Source organism: Mesocricetus auratus, unplaced genomic scaffold, assembly GCF_017639785.1.
Source record: "Mesocricetus auratus isolate SY011 unplaced genomic scaffold, BCM_Maur_2.0 Super-Scaffold_100015, whole genome shotgun sequence".
NCBI classification, from domain to species: Eukaryota; Metazoa; Chordata; class Mammalia; order Rodentia; family Cricetidae; genus Mesocricetus; species Mesocricetus auratus.
Window position 1 is genome coordinate 28,292,409 of NW_024429198.1, and position 26,126 is coordinate 28,318,534.

The following is a 26,126-nucleotide window of genomic DNA, read 5'->3' on the forward strand; positions in this document are numbered from 1 at the left end:
TTGGCACAGATCCAGGGCAGGAGGTTAGGGTGAGGCAGAAGGACCTCAAGGCAGCCAGGGTACACAGCAAGACCCCGTCACTCCTGAAGCTCAGGCAAGCCTGTAAATGAAGTCATCTTACTCCATCTCCCTTTAGTTTCTACCGCCAGACCGTTATTCTGGTCATTCTGCCACATCCCATCACCACCTCCCTCGACTCCCCAGCTCTTGCCAAACAATTTGTTGGTCACTACTGCTTTACTTGTCAGCCACACGAGGCCTCTCAGCTCTGCCTTGTGTCGCTGAAGCTCTCCATTAGCTGGTCACTCCCTCAGAGGTCCTTGCTGCTGCCCCTGACCTGGTGCTGGGTGTTCCTCTGTGTTTACCAGCTGGTCTGTACTCTCAAGCAATCTCCTTTCCTCTCTGTCCACCCAGTCTTCACCCTGGGAGTCCCCTGTAACCCAGCCTCCATCATCTCTCCACCTTTCCCTTGTGTTAGTCAATAATTAGTTCTTGTTACATTTTTTTGCACATTCATTGCTAAGACAGAGAAGGCTGTGAGCAGATTAACTCCTATCTCCCCCTCCTCTCCTCAGGAAACATGAATTCCAGTTAGAAAATGGGTGGGAAGAAGCATATGCATTAAAATACCCCTGTTTTCTAGGACCCCTGACGTTGGAGTGATAACATGGGTATGAGTATCCTCCACAGGGAAGACCCCTGCCGTGAAGGGAGAAGGCCTTGGTGTCTGATTCCACCCATGTTCATCATGCTTTGGGAGGGGTTGAGTAGTTGTCACCCACTCACAGATATGACTCTCATCACAGTACACACCATACCAGGGGCTTCCAAGCTAGAAACAATGTTCTAGGTATGAAAATGTGGTGAAAAGCAGAGTCTGTGAAATGTGGGTAATAGGACAGACACCAAGAGCACCAGGGAAAGAGGAGTGTCTGGGCAGAGTCATGCGGACAGTCGTTAGAAAGTTTGAACTTGATGATTAAGCCATGGCGACCTTAAGAAGAGGAACCTGACTTCCGAGTTTTGGTTTTCTCCTTACCGTAATGCAATATGTCTGACCAAACTTTCGGAGCCTTGTTCCACTTTCCTCAGGGCTGACCTCTCGTTTATTAAACTGAGTTGCTGGCTCAGTCGGCCAGCATCCAGTGAGGGAACTCACCCTGTGAACCTGTCTTTGGGGTGGAAATTTAATACCCGAGAAGACAGGCATCTGTCTGGAGTGCTGAAATCTACCTTGATGTCTTGTGCTTGCACTAAAGATTCTGGGCTCCGCCTCCCTTAGAGTTTCTGCGGAGGTCTTTTCTTGGGGCATGCCAGAGGGATAGGAATATTGCTAAAAGGTCCCAGTCAGTGTATCAAGGTCAAAGCTGCTCCCCATTCAACTTCTGCTCATGCACTCAGCATGTGTCTACTTTGGTGTGTGTGTGTGTTAGTTACTTGTCTCTTTTCTCTTACAGTATACTCAACAAAATCAACTCAAGTGAGGAAGGGTTTATGTACAAAGTACAGGATATCATGGTGGGTAAGGCATGACACTGGGAACCTGAGGTAGCTGGTCATGGCGCATCAATAGTCAGGAAACAGAGACCAATGGATCCTGCTGCTCAGCTCATTTTCTCCAGGAGCCTGGCCCAAGGAGTGAATGGTATCACACACATTAAAGTTGTGTCTCACAGTCCTTCCCAAAGACCTATTTCCATTTTTAACTCTTATTAAGTTAAAAAGAAAGAAGCATCAGAGAGAGAGAGACAGACAGAGAGAGAAACAGAGAGAGAGAAAGAGAAAGGGAGAGAGAGAGAGAGAGAGAGAGAGAGAGAGAGAGAGAGAGAGAGAGAGAGAGAGAGAGAGAGAGAGAGAGAGAGAGAGCTGGGCAAGACGAGTGAGGATCATTCATCTGCTTCATTTTGGAAACTCAAACTCACTCCACCCCTAAAATCCCTGCTATTGTCTCTTCATCATCTCCTTCTTCCTATTTTTTTTCTAATTGGCTGTGACATGAGCTTGCAGATTGTTAATCTCAGACCACAACTGACTACTGGCTGGTTATGTGGCATTGATTCCTAATGGTGGTTTTCAGTAGCCTCTGGTAAGGCAGACACCAGCCAGCCAGATCTGGGACAATTTTAGATGAACCACACAGGGGACATTATCAGGTATAGGACTACATTTAGGCTTGTGGGAGGGCACAAGTGTGGTCATCAGAAAGACAATCAGGTCTTGTATGTGTCCCACAGACCTCTATGTGTTCTTGGCAGGGGTAGAGGCTGCTTCACTACATTAGTTCATCCTCTTAAAAGAAACACAACCAGAAGATGGCATACGTGTGTGCATATGTATACACATGTGTGGAGTTTATTTTAAGGAATTACAGTTATGGAGTCTGGCCAGGGAAAAATCTACAGAATGGGAAACATGCTGAAGAGACCAGAGAGCTGATATAGCAGTGGGAATCTGAAGTCTCTCTGTCCTGGACACAGTCTGGGCATTTGGCTCTGATTCTGAAGGTGGGCAGGTTAGACAGATGGGCTCCGAAGAGCAGACCCAGGATCAGAGACTTCTTCACTCGCTGTGCTTCCCTCTGCCATTCCAGTCACTGTGTGATTCATTAGTTTCATCTCATCAGGTTAAACCTCTCCTCTGGATTCAGCATACCTCATTAGAAGATCCATGAAGCTGCGTTCGTCAGGCCTTGCCTGGGCTAGTTTCTGTTCCCAGAAAAACAAAGGCAAACCACATAGGGAGGACCAGAGAGGAGCCAGACATGGTGGCATGGGCCTGTCAGCCCAGTACTTAAGAGAAAGAGGGAGGAAGACGTTTAATTTGAGACCAGAGTCTCTCTACAGTGTGAATTCCTTGTTAGCTTATATTATGTATAAGGTCTTCAAAAGTGTGTGTGTGTGTGTGTGTGTGTGTGTGTGTGTGTGTGTGTGGTTCTGTGGGTAAAGGCCCTTGTCAAAAAGCCTGATGGCTTGAGTTCAGTTCCCAGTCCCACATGGTGAAAAGAAAAGACTCCTGAGAGCAGTCCTCTGATCTCTGTGGCATGTCCCTCGTCACCTTTAAGGGCGACTAGTGTCTTTTCTCCTGTTTTTCTTGTGAGGACCCTCAGTTGTATTAGGTCAGGGCTTCTTTCCAATACAACCACATCTAAAGACTGATTTCCAGGTAAGATCACACTCCCAGGCACAAGGGTCTCAGGGCAATGATGCATCTCAGGATGGACATATTTAATCCACCATGGCATTTCAGTCACCCATGGCAGAGGGCCAAGAGCTGAGAGCTTCCAGGCCTCATGTTTCTCCTTTCTCACCACAGTGAACGACTCCGCATATCCCAAACCGCTTTCTGAATTACAGATTCAAAGTGGCTCTGTCCCACCCCATCTGAAGGGTAGGAACTGAGAAATTATTTAAAATTCAGATTTGTACCAAACTTCCTTTGTAGTAACCAGGGTAAAACATCCTTCCCCTCTGCCATGTCTTCACACATCCTGACAGGAATGAAAAATGCATTCTAGTTCAAAGAGAGTAAATCAAACCAGCCACAAATCAGAAATATTAAACAGCGGCTAATTATGCGCTAGGTGTCTGTCATTGTTTAATTTTCTCAAGTCATACTAAAATGCCTCAGTAGATTAGACATGATCCTTTTCTCACTAGAATGCTTAATTATTTAACACATAACCTCAACTTTGTCTCTCAGAGTGGGAACTTGTGTGAGTACAAAGAGGGGAAATTTAATTCTACAAGATACAGCCTTATTAAGGGATTGCATGTTGGGACTCAGTTTAGGATAAGTAAAAATCAAAGATGATAGCCATGGTGTGAGCACTGTGGAAGCCCCTACTGTCTCAGTTCAGGTCCTTGGCAGTTGGGTATAAACAAGGTGGACTTCTTCACAATGCATGCTTCAGAGTTCAAGTCAGCAGGCAGCATCAGAAATGACCATGAGGAGCAATGGCCGGTGTTCTATCAGGGAGCCAGCATAGGTGTGTGGCTGACAACACAACCAGGCATCTCAAAGGGGAGCAGCCCCCAGCCCCCAGCATCCACTGCTTGCCCCATATCTTCTTATACAGTAATCCCATATGTCTTCATCGTGCCAAACGAACAAATAAATGCTTATACTGAAGATGAGGATGTGAGTTGAGTGCTGCTGTGGACTGAAACAGTTGTGTCAGAATTATGCCTTGTAACTTAAATCACAGTGTGTTGGTATCAGGATGAGGGGGCTTCAGAGATAATGAACTCTCGGGAATGGGACTAGTGCCCATAGAAGACGTGACATGACCTATTTGTTCCTTTCTGTCTTTTCTCCCTTTATCTCTCTTTTCTGTCTCTTGCCATCACTGTCTCTGTTTCTTTCTCCCTCAACCCTCTCTTCTCCTTTCCTCTGCTCCCATTTCTTTCCCTCTCCTCTCTACTGTGTGAGATCCCAACAATTAGGCAGCTGCCTGCACACTGAGCAGTGGTCCTCACTAGGCAGAGGATTAGTTCCTGTGCTGTGTTTTCCTTGCTTCTGTGGCTGAGTGATGGAAGAAGAGGAGAAATGCTCTAGCTATGACATGGTCGCACTGCATCTCCAGTCAGAGAGGTGCTTGCTGCTGTTTCCTTTATATTTGCCTTTTATTCACTCTGGGACCCCAGACCATGGAATATGCTACCCACATTCAGGTTGAGTCTTCCCTGCTTAGCTAAACAGTGTGGAAACATGCCCAGAGACTTGCCTCGGGGTGTGTTTCCATGTGATTCTAAATGTTGTCAAGTTGACACTTGACAAAGAAGATTAGCATCTTACATCTTAGGCAAAAAGGGAAACAGGACCCCCAACTGCTCTAACGTATAGTCTGAAAGCAAATGGATAGGACAACTATTTCAACAATATTAGATTGGAAATCATGGTGACAAATTCCACACATGAAAACACAGCTTAATGCACAAGGTTTCCTCAATTAAACTTCAGTAATCTCTCCTGTTTCTGGAGTTTTGTCCAGTCAGGTCCAGCCCAAATAAGCACATAGAGCCTTATATTAATTTATAAACCTTTGGCCGATGTCTAGGACTTCTTATTGGCTAGCTCTGTCTTAATTATTAACCCATCACTACTAATCTATGTATTTCTTCATGGTCTTACCTTGCCAGAAAATGCCTGGTGAGTCCTGTCTTCCCAGTTACTACATGGCATCCTCTCACAGTCTCTCTCTGCCTACCTATCCCAGAATTCTCCTCATCTCCTAGTCCCGCCTATCTTCCTGCCTTTATTGGCCAAACTGTGTTTTATTCATCAATAAGAAGAACATTGTCCATCACTCTCCTCTGTGCCATCCAACATATGGAGAGCTATATCCTTCTGCCCTCTCTCTGCTCTGTGTTATCTTGTGTGTGATGGTTGAAAGATCTCCTCTTTCTGCATGCCAAACCATTCTCTGAATTAGTCAGAGATTGCATATGAAGCTGTGCTAGGTACCAAGTCTTCAAGCTTGCTATTTCATCCCTTTCTGTGTCTCATTAGGCCAAACGTCTCTATTGGGTACCACATATTGGGTCCCTGAGAAAGCTGAAAAGTTTGTCATTTCTACATTCTCAGCAATTCTTCTGAAAATGCTTCTGTGTATAAATTTCGAAGTATTTCATTATACCTCACTGACATACTTGTCCTACTCTCATATACCCAGAGAGAACTCTTGTGCACTAATCATATTTGTCCAGAAGACAGTAAGTAGATGAGCAACATGGAGACAGATGTCTCTCAACATCCTACTGCTTTCATACCCCCAGACATGTGTCTTCGAAGCTAACAGATACGTGTTTCCCCTTTGTGGAGAAACTTTTCAAATAAACTCACTCCTAACCTTAAACAATAACCAGGCAAGTCTCAAGATCCAAGACAAGGGGAAAGATGGAGTCTTCAGTGCCCTGGTCAACTGGGGGTCCATCTGTCATCTTTGGACAGGAAGCAATCATCGTTTAATTTCTGATGGGTCTAGATATCCCTTGAGCTCCTCGAAGCAATGGTAATTGTTAGATCAGCCCTTCCTTCACAGAGGAAATAACTATATGCCCCCCCCCACACACACTTAATCCTATTTTAGCATTCTCATCATCCATGGGATTTTCTTTTTCCACTAATGGGACTGACTCTTAGGTGGAGGAATAGAGATCCTACAAGTAAATGCAGAGTTGTCTGGTCTGACTCTTGCTGCCATACCCGTAGCCTGTGGGTGTGTAGATGTGTGAGTCTAGGACTCAGCTATCCACTCTATCCACTCGGGCTTCTTGCTCTGACTTCCAAATTGCAACCTGCAATGTACAACGAGAGAGATAAATACAGTGAGTGACATGCACAGATGCATGGCTTGAGTCCAGACAAGTTCTTACAAGCAGTGGTCCAGTCTGCCTCCTTCTATTTCTCCAACTTGGAGACACACAATAGCTCTCTTGCTAATGGTTTGGAAAACAGAGTATGTCCTTCAATTGATTTCTATACTTAATGTGGTTCTTTTCTATTGTCCTCTGAAAAGCTATTAGTAAGTCAATAAAATGTTTCAGAATGCCTTGTCCGACAAATATCAATGATGCAGAGTGTATGTTCTGTGTTCTGGAGCTGGGAGTGGGTAGAATGAGTGCCAATGTGGTTTAAATCCTGCCTATCATATACAGAGAGATAAATCCTTCACTAGGGAGGTAGGTTACTTCTACTTCAGAGAAGCTAGGTCACTCTGAGCCCTCACAGAACAGGAATGGCCTGGGCTCCAGGACCAGCAGGGAAAGCTGTACACAGGCAAAAACAACTTTGCAAGGTTGCTAAGCAGGTTTCTCCCTGCAAATCAAGTGCATGCCTCTCTTCACTGAGTAACTGAAGCCTCCAGCTCAGGCTGGTGGGGAGGGAGTGTGCTCAGGTTGTTCCTGCTGTGTTCCAGTTTTGCTTGTTTTAAATGATTTCCTTAGAAGCAGTCTTCAGAGAAATCTCTTTTGGATCAAGGTTAAAGTCTTTTTATAAAAGTTCACAGTGATCTGATAATTATAAATGCTCACACTGCGTGATTTCTGTCTAATCAGCTCAGCAGTGTCGTCTATTTGGTTAATTTAGAAACATAAAATACAACTGAGTTGTTTTGTTCTGTGGATTGTTTTTCACAACTTGAGCATGTTTTGAGTGTTGGCTTTGCTAAATGTATTAATGAACATTACTCTTTCAAGACACTAAGAACACAGAACTGAGCAGGGTAGAGCTGTGCTTGCATCTGTCTGACTGAGACACAGATGTCAGGGTGTGGTTAGCCGTCAGAAGGAAGGCCTGTGGTAGGCCAAGAGAGGGAACAGCATGGGTGGAGAGCTGGGCATCACACTGAGGTCACACATGGAAGGAAGGGGAGAAGGAAGCAGGAAGGGCTACAAGGAGCCTCAGGCAGCATGGGTAATGAAGGCAGAAGTGTCCAGGAGTCCCCTCCCTGGGTCTGAACTGTCCCCACTCTGCTGAGCACAGTCACTGTATGGAGACAACTAGGGCAGTAGGAATCTCTGCTCTGTTTCCCCGACACAGAGGACTAGACAGTAAGTCCAACGCTGCAGGGCAGGTCTGGCTCTCAGCTTCATAGATTCTGTATAAACAGAGGGGACTGAAGTCCAACCTCACTTACACAATTCAGAAGGAAGAAAACAAACAAACAATGACAGGTGGGGTAGAAAGCAGAAACAGAAGACACATTGTAGCACTAACCCTGAGATTTTGTAATGTTCAGTTGCTATGGCGACAGGTAACTTTTGAGAAGCTGGCTGAAGAGGGAGCCTTTTACAGAGTCTGGGACACTACAGGCAAAGAACATGCAGTTCAAAGAGCCTGAGGCACACTAAAGGGAAAGTGAGAAGACAGCTGAAGTGAAGTGTGGCATCTGGAGACAGAGGGAGGCAGGGTCTGGAAGGGCCCGGCAGGTTTTCACCATAACCCAGAGGAAGCAAAGCCACATGGGTGGTTGGCAGGAAAGGCAACCCATGTTGTTCACACTCTTCTTCCAGAATAGCCATGGTTCAGGTCTGGGAGCCCCCTGCCCTTCCAGCTGCCTGCACAGGCAGGAAACACATCCCCAGCAGCCTAGTAGTGTGCAAAAGAAATGTCTTGGCCCAGAGTAATTTCACACTTTCCCAGAAATGCCTTTATCCCTGTAGCAGGTTTTGCTGGGTCTTGCCATGTCTGCTGATTCTTCACTCTTTTGTAGTCATCGTATCTGAAGTTCTTGGAACAACTGTGAATACTTGAGAACCTTTCGGGCTTTCCAATGGCTGTTCCTGTTTCAGAGCAAAGGTTAGGGATATCCTTGCTTCAGGTCACTGTCTAGCTTCACCATATCTCAATGAAAAACCATTATAGGGAGTGCTGGAAGGATGGAGAAGCCCCAAAGAATAATTTTCAAAATCTTTTGTCCCATAATATAGACACTGTTTCTTCTGGGACTAATGTTGACTGCATTAAAATTGACTACTAATTTTTTGTTAACACATTAATTAATAGTATTCAGTGTGATATTTAAATACATGCATATTTGTGTGCACTAATTAAATCCAGCCAGGCATCCTCTCATTTAGATGCTTGATATGATATTAAACACAGCACACATGAGCTGCACATGAAGGAGTCAACCTTCTCTCTTGTCCTGAAAACCGTGTGGTTTGAACTCCTCACACTGCATCACTGTTTCTGTCCTTTCGAGAACACTTTCTGAGCCTTTAGATGCAGTCTCTAGAGCGTGCTGGAATCAGCTTTAGTTGCCACTCTGTGACCTGGTTACTAGTGTGCCTCTGCATGGTCACCTGTCCCTGCTGAACAGAGAAGTTGTGTGGCAGTTTGTTAAAGATGTACAGCTGACCAGCAGGGTACATGCTTCCAGCCTGGTTCCTTTGACTCCACAGCCAACCCTGTGATCACTCTTCCTTTAGTCTTTAGGATGAAATTTAGAGCACTTCCACAATGGTCTGTGGAGAATCTTATGTAAACTGCATGGAATCTATCAACTAACCTGCTAATTACTAATGTTGCCATGCCTAGCATGCCGCTTGAAGAAGTAATACGTCTGTAAGTGAACACAGTAGCTTTGCATCCTGATGAGAACAAAGCCAAAATATGCATGGCCAAAACTGGAAGAGGTGGAGAATTGTTGCTAGAAACAGGCAAAGAGGCCATAGGAATTAATTCCAGAGAATGGGGGAGCATGAGGAATTTATTCAGATACTTACCCATATTCATATAAGAGTTAGCCCGTTCCTGAGCATGCTTAGTTTAAGGTTATAAAGCAAGCATGTTCAAAACATTAAGGTGATAGATAGGAACGGCCCTGGGCATATTTGGTTTACACTGAACAGTTTTAGTTGCAAAGAAAAGAAAACGACACTTTGAAGTTGTGTTGATACTGGAGTTGCCTCAGGAGGAGCCTGCCTTGTTTAGCATTGACACGGGAGAACTCTTGATTGAAGGCATTTCTATTTCCCAGCAAACAAGTCATTTTCTTTATAGAGGGCTTGCATCAATTCTTAAATTTGTTCCTAAATATTTTATGTATTGTTTCTATTGTAAATAGAATTTCTTTATAAACAATACTCTCTAGGTTACTGCTGGCATGGAAGAATGTACTTGATTCTGGTTATATTTCTCTTATGTCTAGCCGATCCCTTAAATTAAGTCTAAAGTTTTCTAATAGATATGCTTAAATTCTCCAAGGGTACTATTATGTTTATTGAGTGTTTGTTCCTTCCAGTTTGTGGCCTGGTTTTTACTGCTCACTTCCACAGAATTTCAGATAAAGCATCAAGTTTGCTGAAGCTCTTCTCAGTGCAGCATCCATGAGGAAAGATGCAGGGGCAGTGGAGGTCTCAGGACTGATGCCAGAAGCCCAGCTTGATGAAAGCCAGAGCCAGCGCATGCCACTATGACAGGCAGGAAGACATCTTCCCAAGTTTCTCAGGTCCCAGACCCTGGAATTTCAGAGCGATTCAGTGAGGCTTTGCCTTGAGAGTCAACCGATGAAATTCGCTCTGGAAGACACGGACATACTCATGATGGTATGTCTGTGAGGGCATTTCCAGAGAGGTGGGACTGAAGATGGAAGGTCCACCTTGGATGCTGGTGGTGCCATTCCACAGGCTGTGGTCGCCCACCAAATAAAAATGGGGAAAGAAGAATGTAAGCTGAGGACCAGTGTTGGTTGGTCTTTGCTCCTTGACTGCAGGAGCCATGGGACCAGGCATCCTGCATCTCTTCCTTCCATAATGGACTGCATCCCTTCACATCCCCTCAAGGTCTAGGTCAAAGAAAATCCCCCATTCTTTAAGCTGATTTTGCTGGGCGTTTGGTCATAGATATGGGGAGAGCAGAGTTGTTTCTTTGCTGACATGATGGCATTAGGACTCTTGAGTTAGGAGGTTTTACTGTGGATTTAGATGTGTCTTAAATGAACTCACAAATAGATATGAATAAGGTGTGGCGGTGTTGGACACAGACAGAAGGGAAGAGAAGGACAAGAGATGCTGGCAAAGAGAAGCAGCCTTATGCTTTTAGCCTTGATAAAGGAAGATGGCCCCAAGCCAAAGAAGGCAAGAGAAGCCCTCCAGAACCTGGAACATTAGTGACTGGAAAGTCCTGAATCCTCAGGGCAAGGTCAGGTCATCTAACACTTTCACTTTGGCCTGGTAAGACCCGTCTTGGAACCATGACCTCCAAAAATGCAAAAGAACGTACAGATGTTTGTCAGGCAACACAAACACACTGTGGTTGTCTCTTGGGATCGCAGCAGGAATTCCTGTTCCTGGAGTTAGAGCAGAGCAGGGGTGGGGCTATCTGGCACTGCCCTCTGATGCTGCCCAAATTTAAATGTGACCCTGCATAACTGTATAGATGTCACTTTGATGTGCTTTTCGTCCTCTTGTAGTTCAGTCAAGAGGCAGAGAGGACAGTGTCCCAGGTTTCTCGGAGCAGATGGTCAGCATGTAGCTTACTGGGTTGTGGAGTCAAAGCCCAAGCCAGTCCCTTAAGGCTCCGCCTCGATGCAAGATTTGGGCAAAAAGGATTTTCTGTTCTGAAGAGGCTATTACAGACAGAGTTTTCTGCCTGGAGCAGTCATCTTTGATGTCATTCATTGCCCCAAAGAATCTCCTTAGATAAGCGCCTAATCAGAGGTTCTTAACCTGTGAGTTGTGGTCCAAGCCCTTTCAGCTCAGCACACTTCTTTGTACATTTGTGTCAGTTCAAGCTGGTCCTTGGTGAGATGTTAGAAGAAAGCCTTGGGGGTATACTATTCTAACAGATTTATTCATGTTTCTTGAATTTACCTTATTGTTTTATCATGCATTCTTTAAACATGTTACTGGAAGTCATACATTTGAGAGTTTGGTTCTTATCATTATAGGAAAATTGGCTCTCAAACCTCACATGCATGCCTTCAGATTTCAATGTCTTCTCAAAGTAAGGCATGAATTCACACATTTTAGAAAACTCCAAACAAGTAATAAATATTGTTAAATAAATGTTCTTGAGCCGGAAGTGAGAGCAAACTCTACGATCAGGGAAAACTGAAACAAACTCCTATCTCCCTCACAGTAAGCACGCACCGGCTTGATGACGGTTGGCTTTAAAAAGATCTTTTGTTTCCATTCCATTAAAATACATCCTAGGGATCTTTTTCTTGTTCACAGATGGCCGAAGGAAGGGGATGTCTGACTCACCACCTGCCTCCTGTGCTTCTTGGCCTCGTGTTCCTTTAGTGTCAGGGCTGGTATGACGGCACCCATAGTCTCATCACAGCTGGTGACAGACAGAACGGGGAAGGCCCTGGAGGGGGATGATGAACAGCCTGTCATGTTGCTAATGTATCGATCAGGGTTAAGGACACAGTCACAGGTAAAGCGTGGTCAGAGTCGGGGTGACACCACGAGGAGAAGGAGTATAATACACAGATAAATGTTAAGGGCAGAGGGAAGCGGTCCCAAAACTGGGGAGGAAGAGATAGGAAGGGGAGAGCCTGGAGAGAAGCCATAAGACAGGCATGGCTTCCTTGGCAGAATCACCCCAAGTCAGCAGGAACAGCTGACTTTTTATACACATTGCATTTCACGACATGCATCCACAGCCAGTCATATTACCAAGTAAGAAAAAATTAGCTCAAGGCAAGGAGTGAACAATCTTGGGACCATCAATGCACAACAAAAAGTCTACTAATATTCCATAGATTAGAACATCCTGTCTTCTTCCTACTTCTGTTCATTAAAGCCCCTCATCATCTACATACTTCTGCACAAATCCTTTTGTGGGACTCTGGTAAAGCTTCCACTCTTTACATTTATGAGGATTATGTATGCAAACTAGGACACTAACAGACACATACACAGAGAGAAAGAGAGAGGGGGGAGGGAGGGAAGGAGGGAGGGAGAGAGAGAGAGAGAGAGAAGAGAGAGAGAGAGAGAGAGAGAGAGAGAGAGAGAGAGAGAGAGAGCAGCAGCAGCACAAGCCACAGAGTTCAGAGAGAAATACAGGGCATCCATGGGGGAAACAGCTTATCCTTAGAATCAAGACACACACTAATGTTGTGAGAGTGAGGCTGGTACAGATTTAGATTCTTGTCACGTAGAAACATGCCAGTGTCTCCTGCACCAGGAACATTTACTGCCATTTTGCCATGTTTTATACACTTTATATTTCAAGGTAATTCTGCTTTATCATTTTGGAGATGAGTGTGTGCATCCTTTGAGAGACCTTGAGAGACTGAATTAGACTAAAACAATACAGAGAAACCCTGTCTCGAAAAACCCCCCAAAAATGAATTAGAATAAAAAGTTGTGTATTAATTGGACTCTGCAGGTTATTTAAAAAAAGAAGTTGTGAAATTAAGGGGGGGACTTGGAGGTAGATTTAGAAGCAGTTGCAGGGTGAGTCTGTATCTCATAAAAATTCATTGTCTATGTGTATAAGATTCTCCAATGAAAAAAATTTAGAGATTCCAAAAATAAAAAAAGAACACCACTCGGTGATGTCAGGCTCTGCTTTGAGGTAAATACGAACTGAGAGGAAGCGATTGAGTAAAGTGCTTGCGTCCCCTCCCCACATGCTTTCGCCTATGACTGCACCACGCATGGCTCGGCCGTGTCTGAGCAGCTTCGTTAACCTGTCAGTTCACCCACTGCCCTTAAAGAGATGTATGGGCAGGCTCTCCCTGGGCTAAGGCAGGCCCCTTAGTCATTATTAATAATACCATAGTGATTCAGAACATGAAGTCATTAGAATAGTAATAAAAATAAGACTGTCATTATTCCAACCACAGAGCAGAAAAGGACTGGGTCTCCTGTAATTATGGACGTTTGCGGCTGCCTGGTTCCAGTTAGGGAGCACCGTGCAGAACACAGCCCACTTGGCAGGCCGCCTTTGTGGGGAAGAGACAAAAGGAAGCTGACACAGCAGCTTCAGTCAGAGGCATGGGTGCCTCCTTCTGTCTCTCTGCTGGATGTTTTGGAGGGAGAATATTTAATATACCTGTTTCTGTTCCACTACTGTTTATTAGAGCCTGTCCCAGGGTCTGTCTCTAGGTCCTATTTTAAAAACACCCTTCACAGTATTTCTTTGCATTCATAATTTCTCAGTAAGTACCAGCTATTATAAGCTCTGTTTATTACAGCTGTGTTTTCATTTGCAGCGCCAAGGTGTAATTTGATTAACTAGAGGCCACATGAAGGTTGTGTTTTCTTATGAACTTGACAGGATTTAGAGTCACCCAGGAGAAACACCTCTGAGTGTGCCTAAGAATATTTCCAGGGAAGATTAAGGGAAGGCGGCAGGTTCTACCACCAAGAGGATGCAACTCCTCAGACATAAAGAGGCCCGAGGAAAGAGGGTGTCATCTCTTTCTGAGAGTGTCTACTGTCACTAGTATTAACATTCATTGGTGACCGGATCCAGCTTCTTCAGTTTTCTAACACAGACTCGGGAGCAGCAACTCTCTAGTCAACCTCTGGGCTTTGGAAACGCAGGGCATATACTTTCCTAGACTGATGGCTACGAGGGTGTTTGCTTCTCCAGTGTGCATATATAGCTATTATTGAACCATCTGCCTCCACTATGAAAGTCACATCCAACAAATACCTTTTCACAATATGCATCCGTCCTATTGATTTTGCTTCTTTAGAGGATGCTAACTGAATTAGTTACTGTCATTTTCCTATATATTTCATTGGTTGCTCATGACAACTTGCATCTAGAGAAATATTTAAAATCCTTATTTTATTACTGTATTCATCTAGTGTCAGAACCACATTTCTCCCCTGTCTTCTGAAATCAGACCCTGGCCTGTACCACTAGCTCCACATTTAGAGTTTCTCAAACCAGACATGAGCGGGTATACTTTACATGTCTCATTGAAAACCACAATCAGGAAAACAAAAGTTGAACCTGTCAATATATGGATTGATTTTTACTGATTTTGATATTTATGCACTATGAGCATGTTCAATCCATTACCAAAAGGAGAGACTTTGAGAAGAGGGAGTTCGATAGATTGTGTGGTTTTCACTATGAATCTTACTCTGAGGTAGCATGAGCTATGGATGTTGAGCTCTGTGATGAACTGTAAAAGCAGAGAGACTGGACAGGAATGCTTGTCTCTGAAGTGGTTTGTCAGCGGTGGTCTGGTCCTGGGCACAGACAAGGTGGGACAGAGACCGGAAGCAAACTTTCCCCCACGCAGGGAGATTTCCCAGACCTACGCGAAGTACCATTATGAAAGGCTGCGAGACCTTTAAGAGATGGGCCACTGGAAGTGGATGTCTTTTGGTTTAAATAACAGTTTGCTCATGTTCACACCTTTGGTAGACGTGTGTCAGCTTTTCTTGCTGTCCCTGAATCGGTGAGCTTGGAGAGAGTGCCAGATAGTCTCCTGTAACAGCACTCTTTTGGATGCTGTTACCAAATACACGGTAAGGAACAAGTTGAAGCAGGAAGAGTTTATTTTGACTTAACATTTTCAGGAATGCACTCCTAGTGATGGGGAAGGAACGGGCGAGAGTACAAGGCAACGGCTCACACCATACGGAATGTCCAGACGTGGGAGCATGCAGGAAGAGAAGTTAGGCTGTAGAACTTCAAGGCTCTCCTCCAGCCAGCCTGCACCACCAGGAAGGACCAAACATTCAAATTCAACTGTCAAATACAGTTCAAATGGAGGACTTTCCACATTCATGCCACAACATTCTACCCCTTGTTCCCAGGCTACATTATAACGTAAAATGTGTTCATCCCAGCTTCAAAAGTCTCCATAGTCATTAAGAGTCCCAACACTTTTTTTAATTAAAACTTTTTCATAGCCGGGTGTTGGTGGCATACACCTTTAATGCCAGCACTCGGGAGGCAGAGGCAGGCAAATCTCTGTGAGTTCGAGACAAGCCTGTGTAGGGAAAAGGGGCCAGTCAAAGAAACACACCCTGAGCAGAGCCAAAGAAACACACTTTGGCCCTGCAACCACAACCAAAGAAATGCACCCTGACCCTAAAACCAGTGCCAAAGGAACACACTTTGTCCCTGGAATCAGAGTCAGTGAAAGAAATGTACCCTGGCCCTAAAATTGGAGCCAAAAGGCTAAAAAGGACCAGAGAAAGAAACACACTTTGGCCCTGAAACCAGAGCCAAATCTGACCCTAAGCCTGTGTAAAAAAGTAACCAATCCCGGAGCAGAGCTCTAGCCAATCTGAGCTCAGCACTGAAATCGGACCAATCCCTACTCTGGAAAAACTTCCCCAATCCCTATATAAACCCTGTGTATGTTCAGCTTGGCTGGTCTAGCTGTCTTCCAATAAACACCTTTGGATGAGCTTCGGGTGAAGATCTTCTTTTGCTGAGGCGACAGAGCAGAGGCGACCCTGGGCAGAGCAGAGCAGAGCGAGCAGAGGCGACCCTGGGCAGAGCAGAGCGAGCAGCGCTGTAACACTTGCCCGGGAAACCTTCCTTGGCAGAGCAGAGTTGTTACACTAGGCTCCTAGCTCCCTGCTCTCCACTCTCCGCTCTCCAGGAGCAGAGCTGAACTGTAGCAACTTCGCCCAAGAAACCTCCTGCCTAGCAAAACTGCTACACTAGGCGAACATCCCCAGCTGGAAGACCCTGTCCTGCCGGAGCAGAGCTGATACACCGGAGAAGCCTTTCTCTGAGGCAAGGCTGTAAGCTGCTAAGCTTACTGCAACCTGTGGTGGTCCTTGGCTCCCGAGCTCCAGGATACCTTTCTACCTGAGCTGTGTAACACTCAGTATCCTTGGCTCCCGAGCTCCAGGATACCTTTCCACCTGAGCTGTGTAACACTGAGTATTCTGTGACTCCCGAGTGCCAGAATACCATACCTGACCCACTCCTGTTCCATCCTGTCCTGACCCATCCCGACAAAACGCTTACAGCCTGGTCTACAAGAGCTAGTTCCAGGACAGGCTCCAAAGCCACAGAGAAACCCCACCTGGAAAAACAAATAAACAACAACAAAAAACCCTTTTTCATATGCTATATTTTGGACATGATTTCTCCTATCCCAGCTTCTCCTAAATCCTCCCATACCTCCTTACCACCCAACTTTATATTCTTTCTCTTGTCTTTCAAAACAATAACAAAAAAACTAAAAAAATCAGAAAGTAGAAAGAAACAAAAATAAAAAATCAAAAGTGGCCAAGATCAAGAAGACAAATGACAACTCATGCTAGTGAGGATGTCGGGAGAAGGAAACAATTCATTGCTGGAGCACAAACTGATACAGCTGTGTGGAAATCAGTGTGACAGTTTCTTGAGAAACTAACGGAACATTAGCAATAAAATGACGCCTCAGGACATTCTGCTATACCCATAGATCAGTGGCTTGCTCAACCCTCATCAGCGAATGGGAGTTAACCCAGAGACCCACAACTGGAGAGTGTGCCGAGACTGAGAGAATTTGTGGTACTCAGACCTAAGTGGAAAGTGCTCATCAAACCCCTCTTCTCAAGGCTTAAAAATCTCTGCAGAAACAGTCTAAGAGCCAGAGGTGATGGATGACTCCAAGGAACGATACTCAAATGAACTCACAGATATTGTGGCAACACATACAAGACCTGTACAGGTTCAAGCCAGACAAAACTCCCAACATGGCACAAAGTCCCACCCCTCACAAAGAAGTTATCTTCAAGTGATACACAAAGGCAAGGGGAAATCATTTTTTTTTCCAGTGGAGTGTCACTGAGTATATCAACCACAATCCAGGGCTCCAGGGCGGGTATGATGTTAGTCAACACAAAATGAGCTATGTATTTTTATTTTTTCTTTCTTTCTTTTTGTCCCCCTTTTGTTGTTTTGTGACCTTTCATTTCGGCATTTGTTACTGTATTGGTCTTTTTGCTTGAGTGTTTAGATTTTTGGTTTTGTGTTTCTGGGAGTTTTTGTTTGTTTGTTCATTTTGTATTGTGTGTATGTGTGTTGTTCCAATGCTGTTTAAAAGTCTAATGTCAAAACTATCTTCTACAATTCAAGACTCTCTTAACTGTGAGCCCTTTTAAAGAAGTTACAGGTTTCAAACATATTATGGCAAAGAATAAAAATAAACAATTTTATTTTCTAAGGAAGGGAGTGGAGGCATTGGAAGAAATGACAAAATCAAAGACAACAGAAAAAAACCCCACCGAGTTCTATAGCTTTGAAGCTGCTGACTGTATGATTGGAGCCCCAACAACCTGAAGCTTCTTTGGCACACATACCAAGGTCCTGGCAATTCTAACATCCTGGGGTCTTTCCACCTTCATTCACACCATGGCTTCTCTGTTTGAGAAACCAACTGTGACATGCATATTTTGCCCTTTGAGAACCTGGGTATAAACCTCCATAACACCTCACACGTCCCTTTAGGACACCTGCGAAACCAGCAGCTGCTGAGTGGTTGACACTGCCCAGTTCTGCTGTCAGCTCAACATGTATCTTATCCCATTTTGTCACAGCCACAGGGGTCTTTGCATGCCTCGGTGGCTGAATTTGAAGAAATTCTTTCTTAAGCATTGATTTCAGACAGGAAATCCCTACAGCACATACCCAATTCGGGCTCTCTCTTTTTAATGAATTAAATTTTCTCCAAGTTGGAGTCTCCCGGGGGTAGGCTCTTACTCTCTGGGTACCTTCCTTTTTGCTCTAGTGAAGAACACACAGTTTTTCTTTAATTGAAATAATCTCTTTAACAATTACAGCTGCTGCCTCACCACCCACCTTGTAAAAATTTAAACTTAACTAGTTTTCTCACCAGGTTGCATGTTTTCATATTTTTCTGTCCCACTGTTGCTCTCTTTCCAAAGAACTTTGTGCAAGCAGTGAGCAGTAACCATGACACTACCATGTCTCAAAATGTTCTTGGTCAAATAAACTACTCTATTATTTTTTAATTCAGTCACACTCAAGTACTCAGAACATCAGAAGTCAGTCAGGTTATTTCTGTTCTTATGGACCCTTATGGACCTTAAGGACAGGGCTTTTACTGTCCATGTTTTTCTCTGCATCATTGTTTTTCACTCTCTACCAGAACAGCCTGTAAAGCATTGCCTACAGCCTAGGTCTTCTCTCTTCTTCTCTTCAGCATTCTTCCCACTAGCCAATTCCAAAGGAAGATATTCCACATGGTCAAGCTCATCATAGCATCAATCCCACTCTTGGTACCAAGCCTTCTGAATGAAATAAATATCCTTGTTGTGACAGGAAAAATAACACACAAGGAACAAAAAGGCATACTGATCTTAAAAAGAACACCAGAGAACTGAAGTTCAGGGTTGGATTCTCATGCAAGGATGATCTGCTATTCCCCAAAGGCCTGGAACTTCAACAAGAACTGCATGTCTCTGGTCTCTAGACACACTGGACTTCATTGCCCTCGCTTCCTGAATGACCAGAAAATTTCAATTAAGGAGAGAGCAAAACAAGACGAAGCACAGTATAACACATGGTCGCTCGGATATGTCTGGGTTGTCACAGAGAAGTTCCTCTGCATGCTGAGGTAGCAACTTCATTATAAACAGAGCTTAGCAACACACCCTAGCATGGTGGTGAAAGAGTACCATCCAGAAGCATTTGCGGAGTTGCATCCATCCAGAAGCATTTGCGGAGTTGCATCCATCCAGAAGCATTTGCGGAGTTGCATCCATCCAGAAGCATTTGCGGAGTTGCATCTACTCCTTCTCGATGATGGATGACATGCAGTGAACCCCGCTTTCCTGGCAAAGCACAGTTAATTCTTACACACTGGGCATGGAATCGGAATGCGTAAATACTCCTGCTAAAGTGGTTCTTTCTCCACTTTTGTGAAATTAATAACTTCTTAATTGTACTCTTATCACCCATGACAACTGTGTTTTGTAGATTTCACTCCTCCCTTTATGTCCTGTCAACCTCCTACATATACTCTCAAATCTTCTAGCTGTAAGCCAGGGATCCATTCTTGATTTCCTCAGGCACACAGCTGAAACCCTTGGCAGATGTCTAGGAGGCCCACAGAACTCAGGAACTTTGGGGATATTGTAAAATGTTCACAATACTCACCACCACTCTCCCCATCCCTAACACTTAGAATTTCACACATGAAAGCTCACAGCACATTATTCTATTGCCAAATGGAAAAATCTATTATCCTCTAATTTTCCATCTCTACTGAAGTTAAACTAAAAATGATCAGAATCACAAACAAAAAACATGTGTGTCTAGTTCTTTTGCCCAAAGTAATATATGAAATGTTTATCAAAATAATTTGAATGTATTCATACATTACAGCATTCATAATTTGGGCTTTTAAAAAATTCCTTCCTAAGCTTCTTTCATGGGAAAGTCCCTTGAAGACGGCAGGCTGGCATTCCAGAAGAGCAGACAGGTGTATTTGCCTCCCTGGTGTGTGAAACAGAGTTCACAGTGAGAGAACCCAAATGTGTGTTTCAGGCGATGGTCTGAAGAGAGCTTTTGGCTTGAGCATGTGAAATCTTAACTTTCTTTATACAAACTAGTATACACAATGTTCGGCTTGTTCATGTTTCTACAACTGGTAAATTTTAAAGGAGTGAGACGTGCCTTCCCAAAGAGAAAAGGGCTGTTCTATCACATGTCTGTCCAGTGCTGACTTGCTTGTCCCTGGCTCACCCCCTGGCTGAAAGAAAGCACCTGGATTCACAGTTCATGGAGTGCTGTGCTTACACCAGTCTATTTTCTATTACTATGATTTTCCACAACAATCTTTCCAACACATTACTCTTTAAATTAAATCATGATCTGTCAAAAAATGTGAGCTGTGTGATGTCTTGTGATACAGCTGTCACTGTACCTTCAAATAATCTTAGCAATTATTTTTGTCTAGCAAGTGAGAGCCTAATGGGAAAGCAGAGACAGCTAGGATCATTGTCATGATGCATCCTGGCTTGAGGCCCTGTAACCAGCCTGGTGTCTCTATTGAAGCTTCATAGCCCCATTCCTCCAGGGAGTCGAATCTCATCTCTGCTTAGGTTATCACAGTTTGCAGCCCACAAAGCAAACTGGAACAGAGCAAGTACCGTGTGCGAGCTAGGACTGCTGAGGGTAGAACCTGAGCAGAAGGCAAGTCCAGATTGTGTCTACATGCATACCTTCTCCATAACCATAGTGGACGATGCCAGAGCTTCCTAACTAATTTAAGAAGTTCTTGTGGGAATCCTGAATGTTCTTGCTTCTCAAATCCTGGTGGCAGATGGGAGGGAGGGAGAGGGGGCTCAGCTGATCCCTCCTGTAAAAAAACCCATTCTGAAGCTGACCCCACTCAGGATGGCGGCTTGCCTCCATTCATGAGGTCCAGGCCCTGGTGACCTAACACATCACACCTCTTTATACTGTTACATTAGGGACAAGAACTCAGAGGACACTGTCAGACCACAGAAGATGGCTTCAATGGCGTGCCATGGGCTGAGGAGCTTAAGCAGAACACATGTACTTCTCCTTAATAACCCTCACCCTGGCTTGCGGATACCTGCTTTCTCACTGTGTCCTATGCAAAGCAGAGGGCAATCTCTCCATCCCCCAATTAACCCACTAGTCCTAAAGCAGGGGGGGGGTTCTTCTCCCAACGATCTGAATCCAGTTATCTACCCAAGGCTACAAGTAGGTCTATAGACTGTAAAACCTGGGGGAACACCGACATCAGCTCATAACAGAGGCATACCACCTCCATATTGTTGCACATGGCCAATGCAGTCAGTGTGCACTCGAGGGCAGCAACATCTACTCATTCCAGACATGACATATCTCCCTCTGGGATAGTCTGTGCACCAACATAAAACCGGAGAGAGCACGAGATACTGACTGCCTCCTGCAGAGCTGTTTCTGTAGGGGTGCTGAGCAATCCACAATGGCTAATACATCCCAGCCTTCCCAAAGACAAGAAACACCTCTCAGCTCAGTGATGGAGAAACATAAATCAGCTAACATTCTACAGGGAGTATGGGGGGACACCTTCTTACGGGCCTGCTCCTTCTCCAAGCTTCAGGGTGCGCTTTCTAATCTAGAGCTCCAAATGTGACATACGGATCTCATCACCCCATCTCTGAAGAACACTGGGGATTTCCCATTGGAACTAAGGGACACAAGGCACAAGAATAGAAGGGAACATCACAGTAGAATAAGCACATGTCCACTGTTTGAACTCTTCCTCTATGAGAAGGCTGGGAGACAGTTGACCAGGAGCTCTTGCATCCCCTGAAGTAGTCAGGAAGACCCCATCTGCAGGCAAGTGGGCAGTACAGCTCAGTGGGTATCTTTGGCACATGGGCTCTGCAGTACAGGCAAGAGCTGGATGAGCTCTGTCTGAGCAGCACCCCAGACCCTTTATGCACATCCAGCTGCCAATCAGGTGGTGTGGGGAAGGGGCTGATGTGAAACAGAATGAAAAGCAGATGGGATAAACAGGAGAGAAGGAGGGAGGCAAAGAGAATAATGCCCAAAGGAGGAAATGCAAGCCTATTATAAAGTGCACTGTAATTAAAGTTCTCACAGAGATAAGACCGCATGAATCAGGCACAGTTAGCAATAAAAAAGACTCAGAAAGCATAAACAATCTCTCTCACATTAAAAATGCTATGGTAGAAATAAAAACAAAATTTAATGGGCTAGCTGAAAGGAAAGTGAAGTGAAGTGCCCAGATGAATGATAAAAAAAAAACAAAGAAATAGATAACAAAGAGCAGGAGGAAGAAAATGGCACAGTAGTCAAAATATGCAACACCCAGATAATGGGAGTTGTAGCAAGAAAGGGAGATTGGCAGGGAAGAAATTATCAAAGAAATAAAACGCTCCACAACAGAAGGGTGTAAGCCACATAGCACAGAACGGGCTGCCGCTGTCACAAGAAAGAAAAGGTGCGTCACTGAGCTCCGGTCTGCCGGTGATGAAGTCTGGGGAAAGGGAAGAGTGCCAGATAGGACAATAGGCACCATCACTGAGCCCGAAGAAGCAGGAAGAACTCCTCTAAATGGTTTTAGATTATATACAACTATAAAACTATGCCTAGCCAAAGGAACATGTTTTTGGTGACAATTTCACATTTGGAAAATAATTTTTACTTCCTAAAATGTTCTTTTTAACTATACTTGAGTAGGTGTCTCTAAAACTTTAGTCTGAGAAAAGGTAAAACAGTTGAGTACAGAAAGCAAGTAAGACTAACCACAGGTCAGCAGAGGCAGCAGGAACCGCATACCACAGTGCAGGGATGAGTCCCAGAGGGAGGGACCTGGGAAGTGAAGAAGCAGTAAGAAGCTGACAGAGATCTTCATGTGTTTGATTTCAATGACAGGAAAACTAATCAGAGGAGAGCTGATGGATCTGTTCTACACAGAAACCCAACATGAAAAGGACAGAACAAAAATCAAGGCAATTATTAACTCAAAAGAATTCAAAATGTTGACTAAGAGATGGGTCAATTAAAGCACAAGACAAAGCTTCAGCTAACGACCCTGACCTAATCCTAATGTTTGTAAGGAACAGGTGCTTTCTTAGGGTTAAAAAGAGCTGCAATTTCATTTTTATTTGTGTCCCAGGGAGCTTTAACTACCTAGGCACTGCCTAGAGACACCTGAGATTGCCCCTCATCAGACTGGGCCATGGGCCTATCTGTAGAGAATTGACTTTATTGTTAGTTGATGTAGGAGAACCCAGCCTACTGTGGGTGTCTTCATTCCCTGGACTTGTGGTCCTGGGCTGTGTATCAGACCTATCAAAGCATGAGCCAGAGGGGGCAGCAAGTAGTGTTCCTCCATGGTTTCTCCTTTAGGCTCCTGCTTGAGTTCCTACTTTGATTTTCCTCAGTGATGGGCAAATAGACCCTTTCTTCCCATAGGCTGTCTTTGGTAAGAGTGTTTTTCATAATGGCAACAGAATAAAACCAGAGAAAGTAGTAAAATAACAGCAACAGAGAATATCTACAATGGGAAAGAGAATAAGTCTATGGTTTTCCTTTACTTTTTCACTATTTGTTAAATTTTGTGGCTACTATGGCCATGAGAGACTGTTTCCCTCACTGAAACAAGTCAAAGGTCCATGGAGAATCAGACCTTCGGGTTTTTGGTGTGAGACCCAGAGAGCAGTGTTGAGGCATCACAACACAGGAAAGTATGAGGAAGGGACTGATTCACCAGGTTTACAGAACTGGCAGGTTCCACGTGGACGGCTGTTGCTGTCCAAAGCTAGGATATTTTAAGTCCATAGTAAGGATAATCACACACATTAATGTTAACTCTCTTTGTTAACCAAGATACTAAACTAAAGAAAATGTCACCACAGGAAGTCCACTTGTTGGGAAAACTGACAAACCTGACTGTGACTTCACTCTTTATCACTCAGTCTACCAGTCAAAGGGAAGTCCTTACAGATAGTGGAGCCAATAGATGATGGCATGGTGGCAAGGCAGGTGGTTTGTTACACTTTCACTTTCCACAAACAATATTCATTTATTATTTGAGAATTTCATAGCATATAGTACGATCATATCCATCCGCCACGAGTTCCCTCCAGCTCCCTCTAGACTACTCACTCTGTCTCGGCTGTCTTGTTCCCAATTACATGTCCCCTTTCCTTACTGTTGTCAAATAACCTGCAAAAGGTGAGTTATTGATCATTGATTACTTTCCTCATCACAAAATGAAAGAGAGTCTGAGACAGCATCCTCAGACCCAAGCACACAGACAGCCTTAAAGTGATTTTTTTGGAGGAAAAAAAGTAAAAATCAAACTTCAGTTTTATGGAGACTCTGAATCCATTTATCAATTTGTAGGAGTCACAGAGGACCAAGCTCAATGATATTATAGAATTAAATCATCAAAATTGAGGATCTTGGAAACAATATAAGACAGGTGTCTTGATTTCTTTAGCAATTTGAAAAAAAATAAACAAACCATGGATGAAGGTAGAACTTACACTCTGAAAGAGACTTAGAAATCTTCCCTCTCTCCTAGTGGAAGAGCTTATCTCCATGGTAGACATAGAGGCTCCTAGCCCAGTGCTTACATCCTTGTCCTCTGGCCTGTAGGAATCTCATGTCCACAAAGGAACCACCCACATTACAAAGAGGGCACCATGCACATCCATGAAGAGCTTAGAGCCACAGCCCTTCTTCAAGAGTCAGAGGCTATGGAGAAACTCCTCTTCTCACCTCTTCTAACCTTCAGTGGCAGCGAGATACCTGATTCTTCCCTCATCGTCTTCTTTTGCTGAGTCCCACCACCACGTCTTCCTCTCACTTGTTGCTCGCCTAAGTTCCTTTTCAGACCCCAAGCACAGAGACCCTGTTCTCCCATGAACTGCTTGTCCTGATGGGCCCTGTCTGTGGAGTGGGGAAGCAGAAGCTCAGCTAGTTTCTCAGGAAGTCTGGGTTTCCCCCTCCTCCCTCACAAAATATCTCTCATATTCAAAGTGTCACCATACTTTTAAGCAGAAATCATCAGTAAAAATATTAATAGAATAGACACTTCTCGGTGTGAGCAGTGGCTTGGCTTTAGGAGAAAAGAGTATTTAAAATGCCTTTACCTGGCCTGGGAAGATGGTTCATGGCCAACATTGTTTGCTGTTCTTGCAGATCTGAGTTCAGATCAGTTTCCAGAACTCACAGGTTCATACAACCATCTGTAACTCAAACTCAGGAAACCTGACACCTTCTTCTGGCCTCTGTCGGTAACAACACTTACATGTATATATCAACATATACACTGGGGAATAAAATAGTTCAAATCTAAAAAATGCCTTTACCTAATTTTTTTGCCTCAACAATTAAAGGTACAAAAGATTCCCCTAGGGACACCAGGCCTCACAAATATTGACATTTTAACAGAGTAAGATTGAAGTCATTTTGGGAAAGAACAAAATAGAAGAAGGTTTTCAGGGGAAAAAGTACCAATGTGATCTGAAATTGCAAGGCTACTTCTAATTTTAAAAACCCTAATAATAAGGAAAATGAGACAGTTGGTTTCATGCATTCAGTGTAATTGATAGTAATTGGTTTTATTATTCCTTGGGAAGTATACTTCTTTGAACATTTGATATATAATATAAAGCAATCATGAATGCAAATTAAAAGTACGTAACAGCGAGGACAAAGGCAGGAAATAGATTCCTTGCCTGTTTAAATGGTGACTCTAAAGGATATGGAGCACAGGAAACAGGAAGTGAAAGAGAGAAAGTCATAAGTGGGCGGAGCTGAAGACTTGCAATCTCTGCAGTCATATTAGCTTGAAGGCAGAGGACCCTCTTCCTAGCTTAGCAGTGGCCAGGAGAATGCCCTGCCTGCGATGAGTACCTCAGCAGCGGTTCATGCATTAAGAGGACAGAGACATGGCAACCTCCCTTCTCCTAATTATGCTACACTTTTCATTGTGTGACTTCCATCCAGGATGCAGGGTGGTAGACCACTGGATATTCACCTGTCAAAGAAGTTCTGGAGAAAAGTAGAAAAGGGCAAATGATCACTGGCAGCCGAGGAGGCCAGTATTGGAGAGCCAACACCCAGTCACCCTGATGCATCTGGACTAGAGTGTGATCCATGTTTGAACAGCACATCATTTTTCCTGCACTGCCTGGTGCTGATGTTTCTTGAGATTCTCAACCTAAAGAATGCCAGAA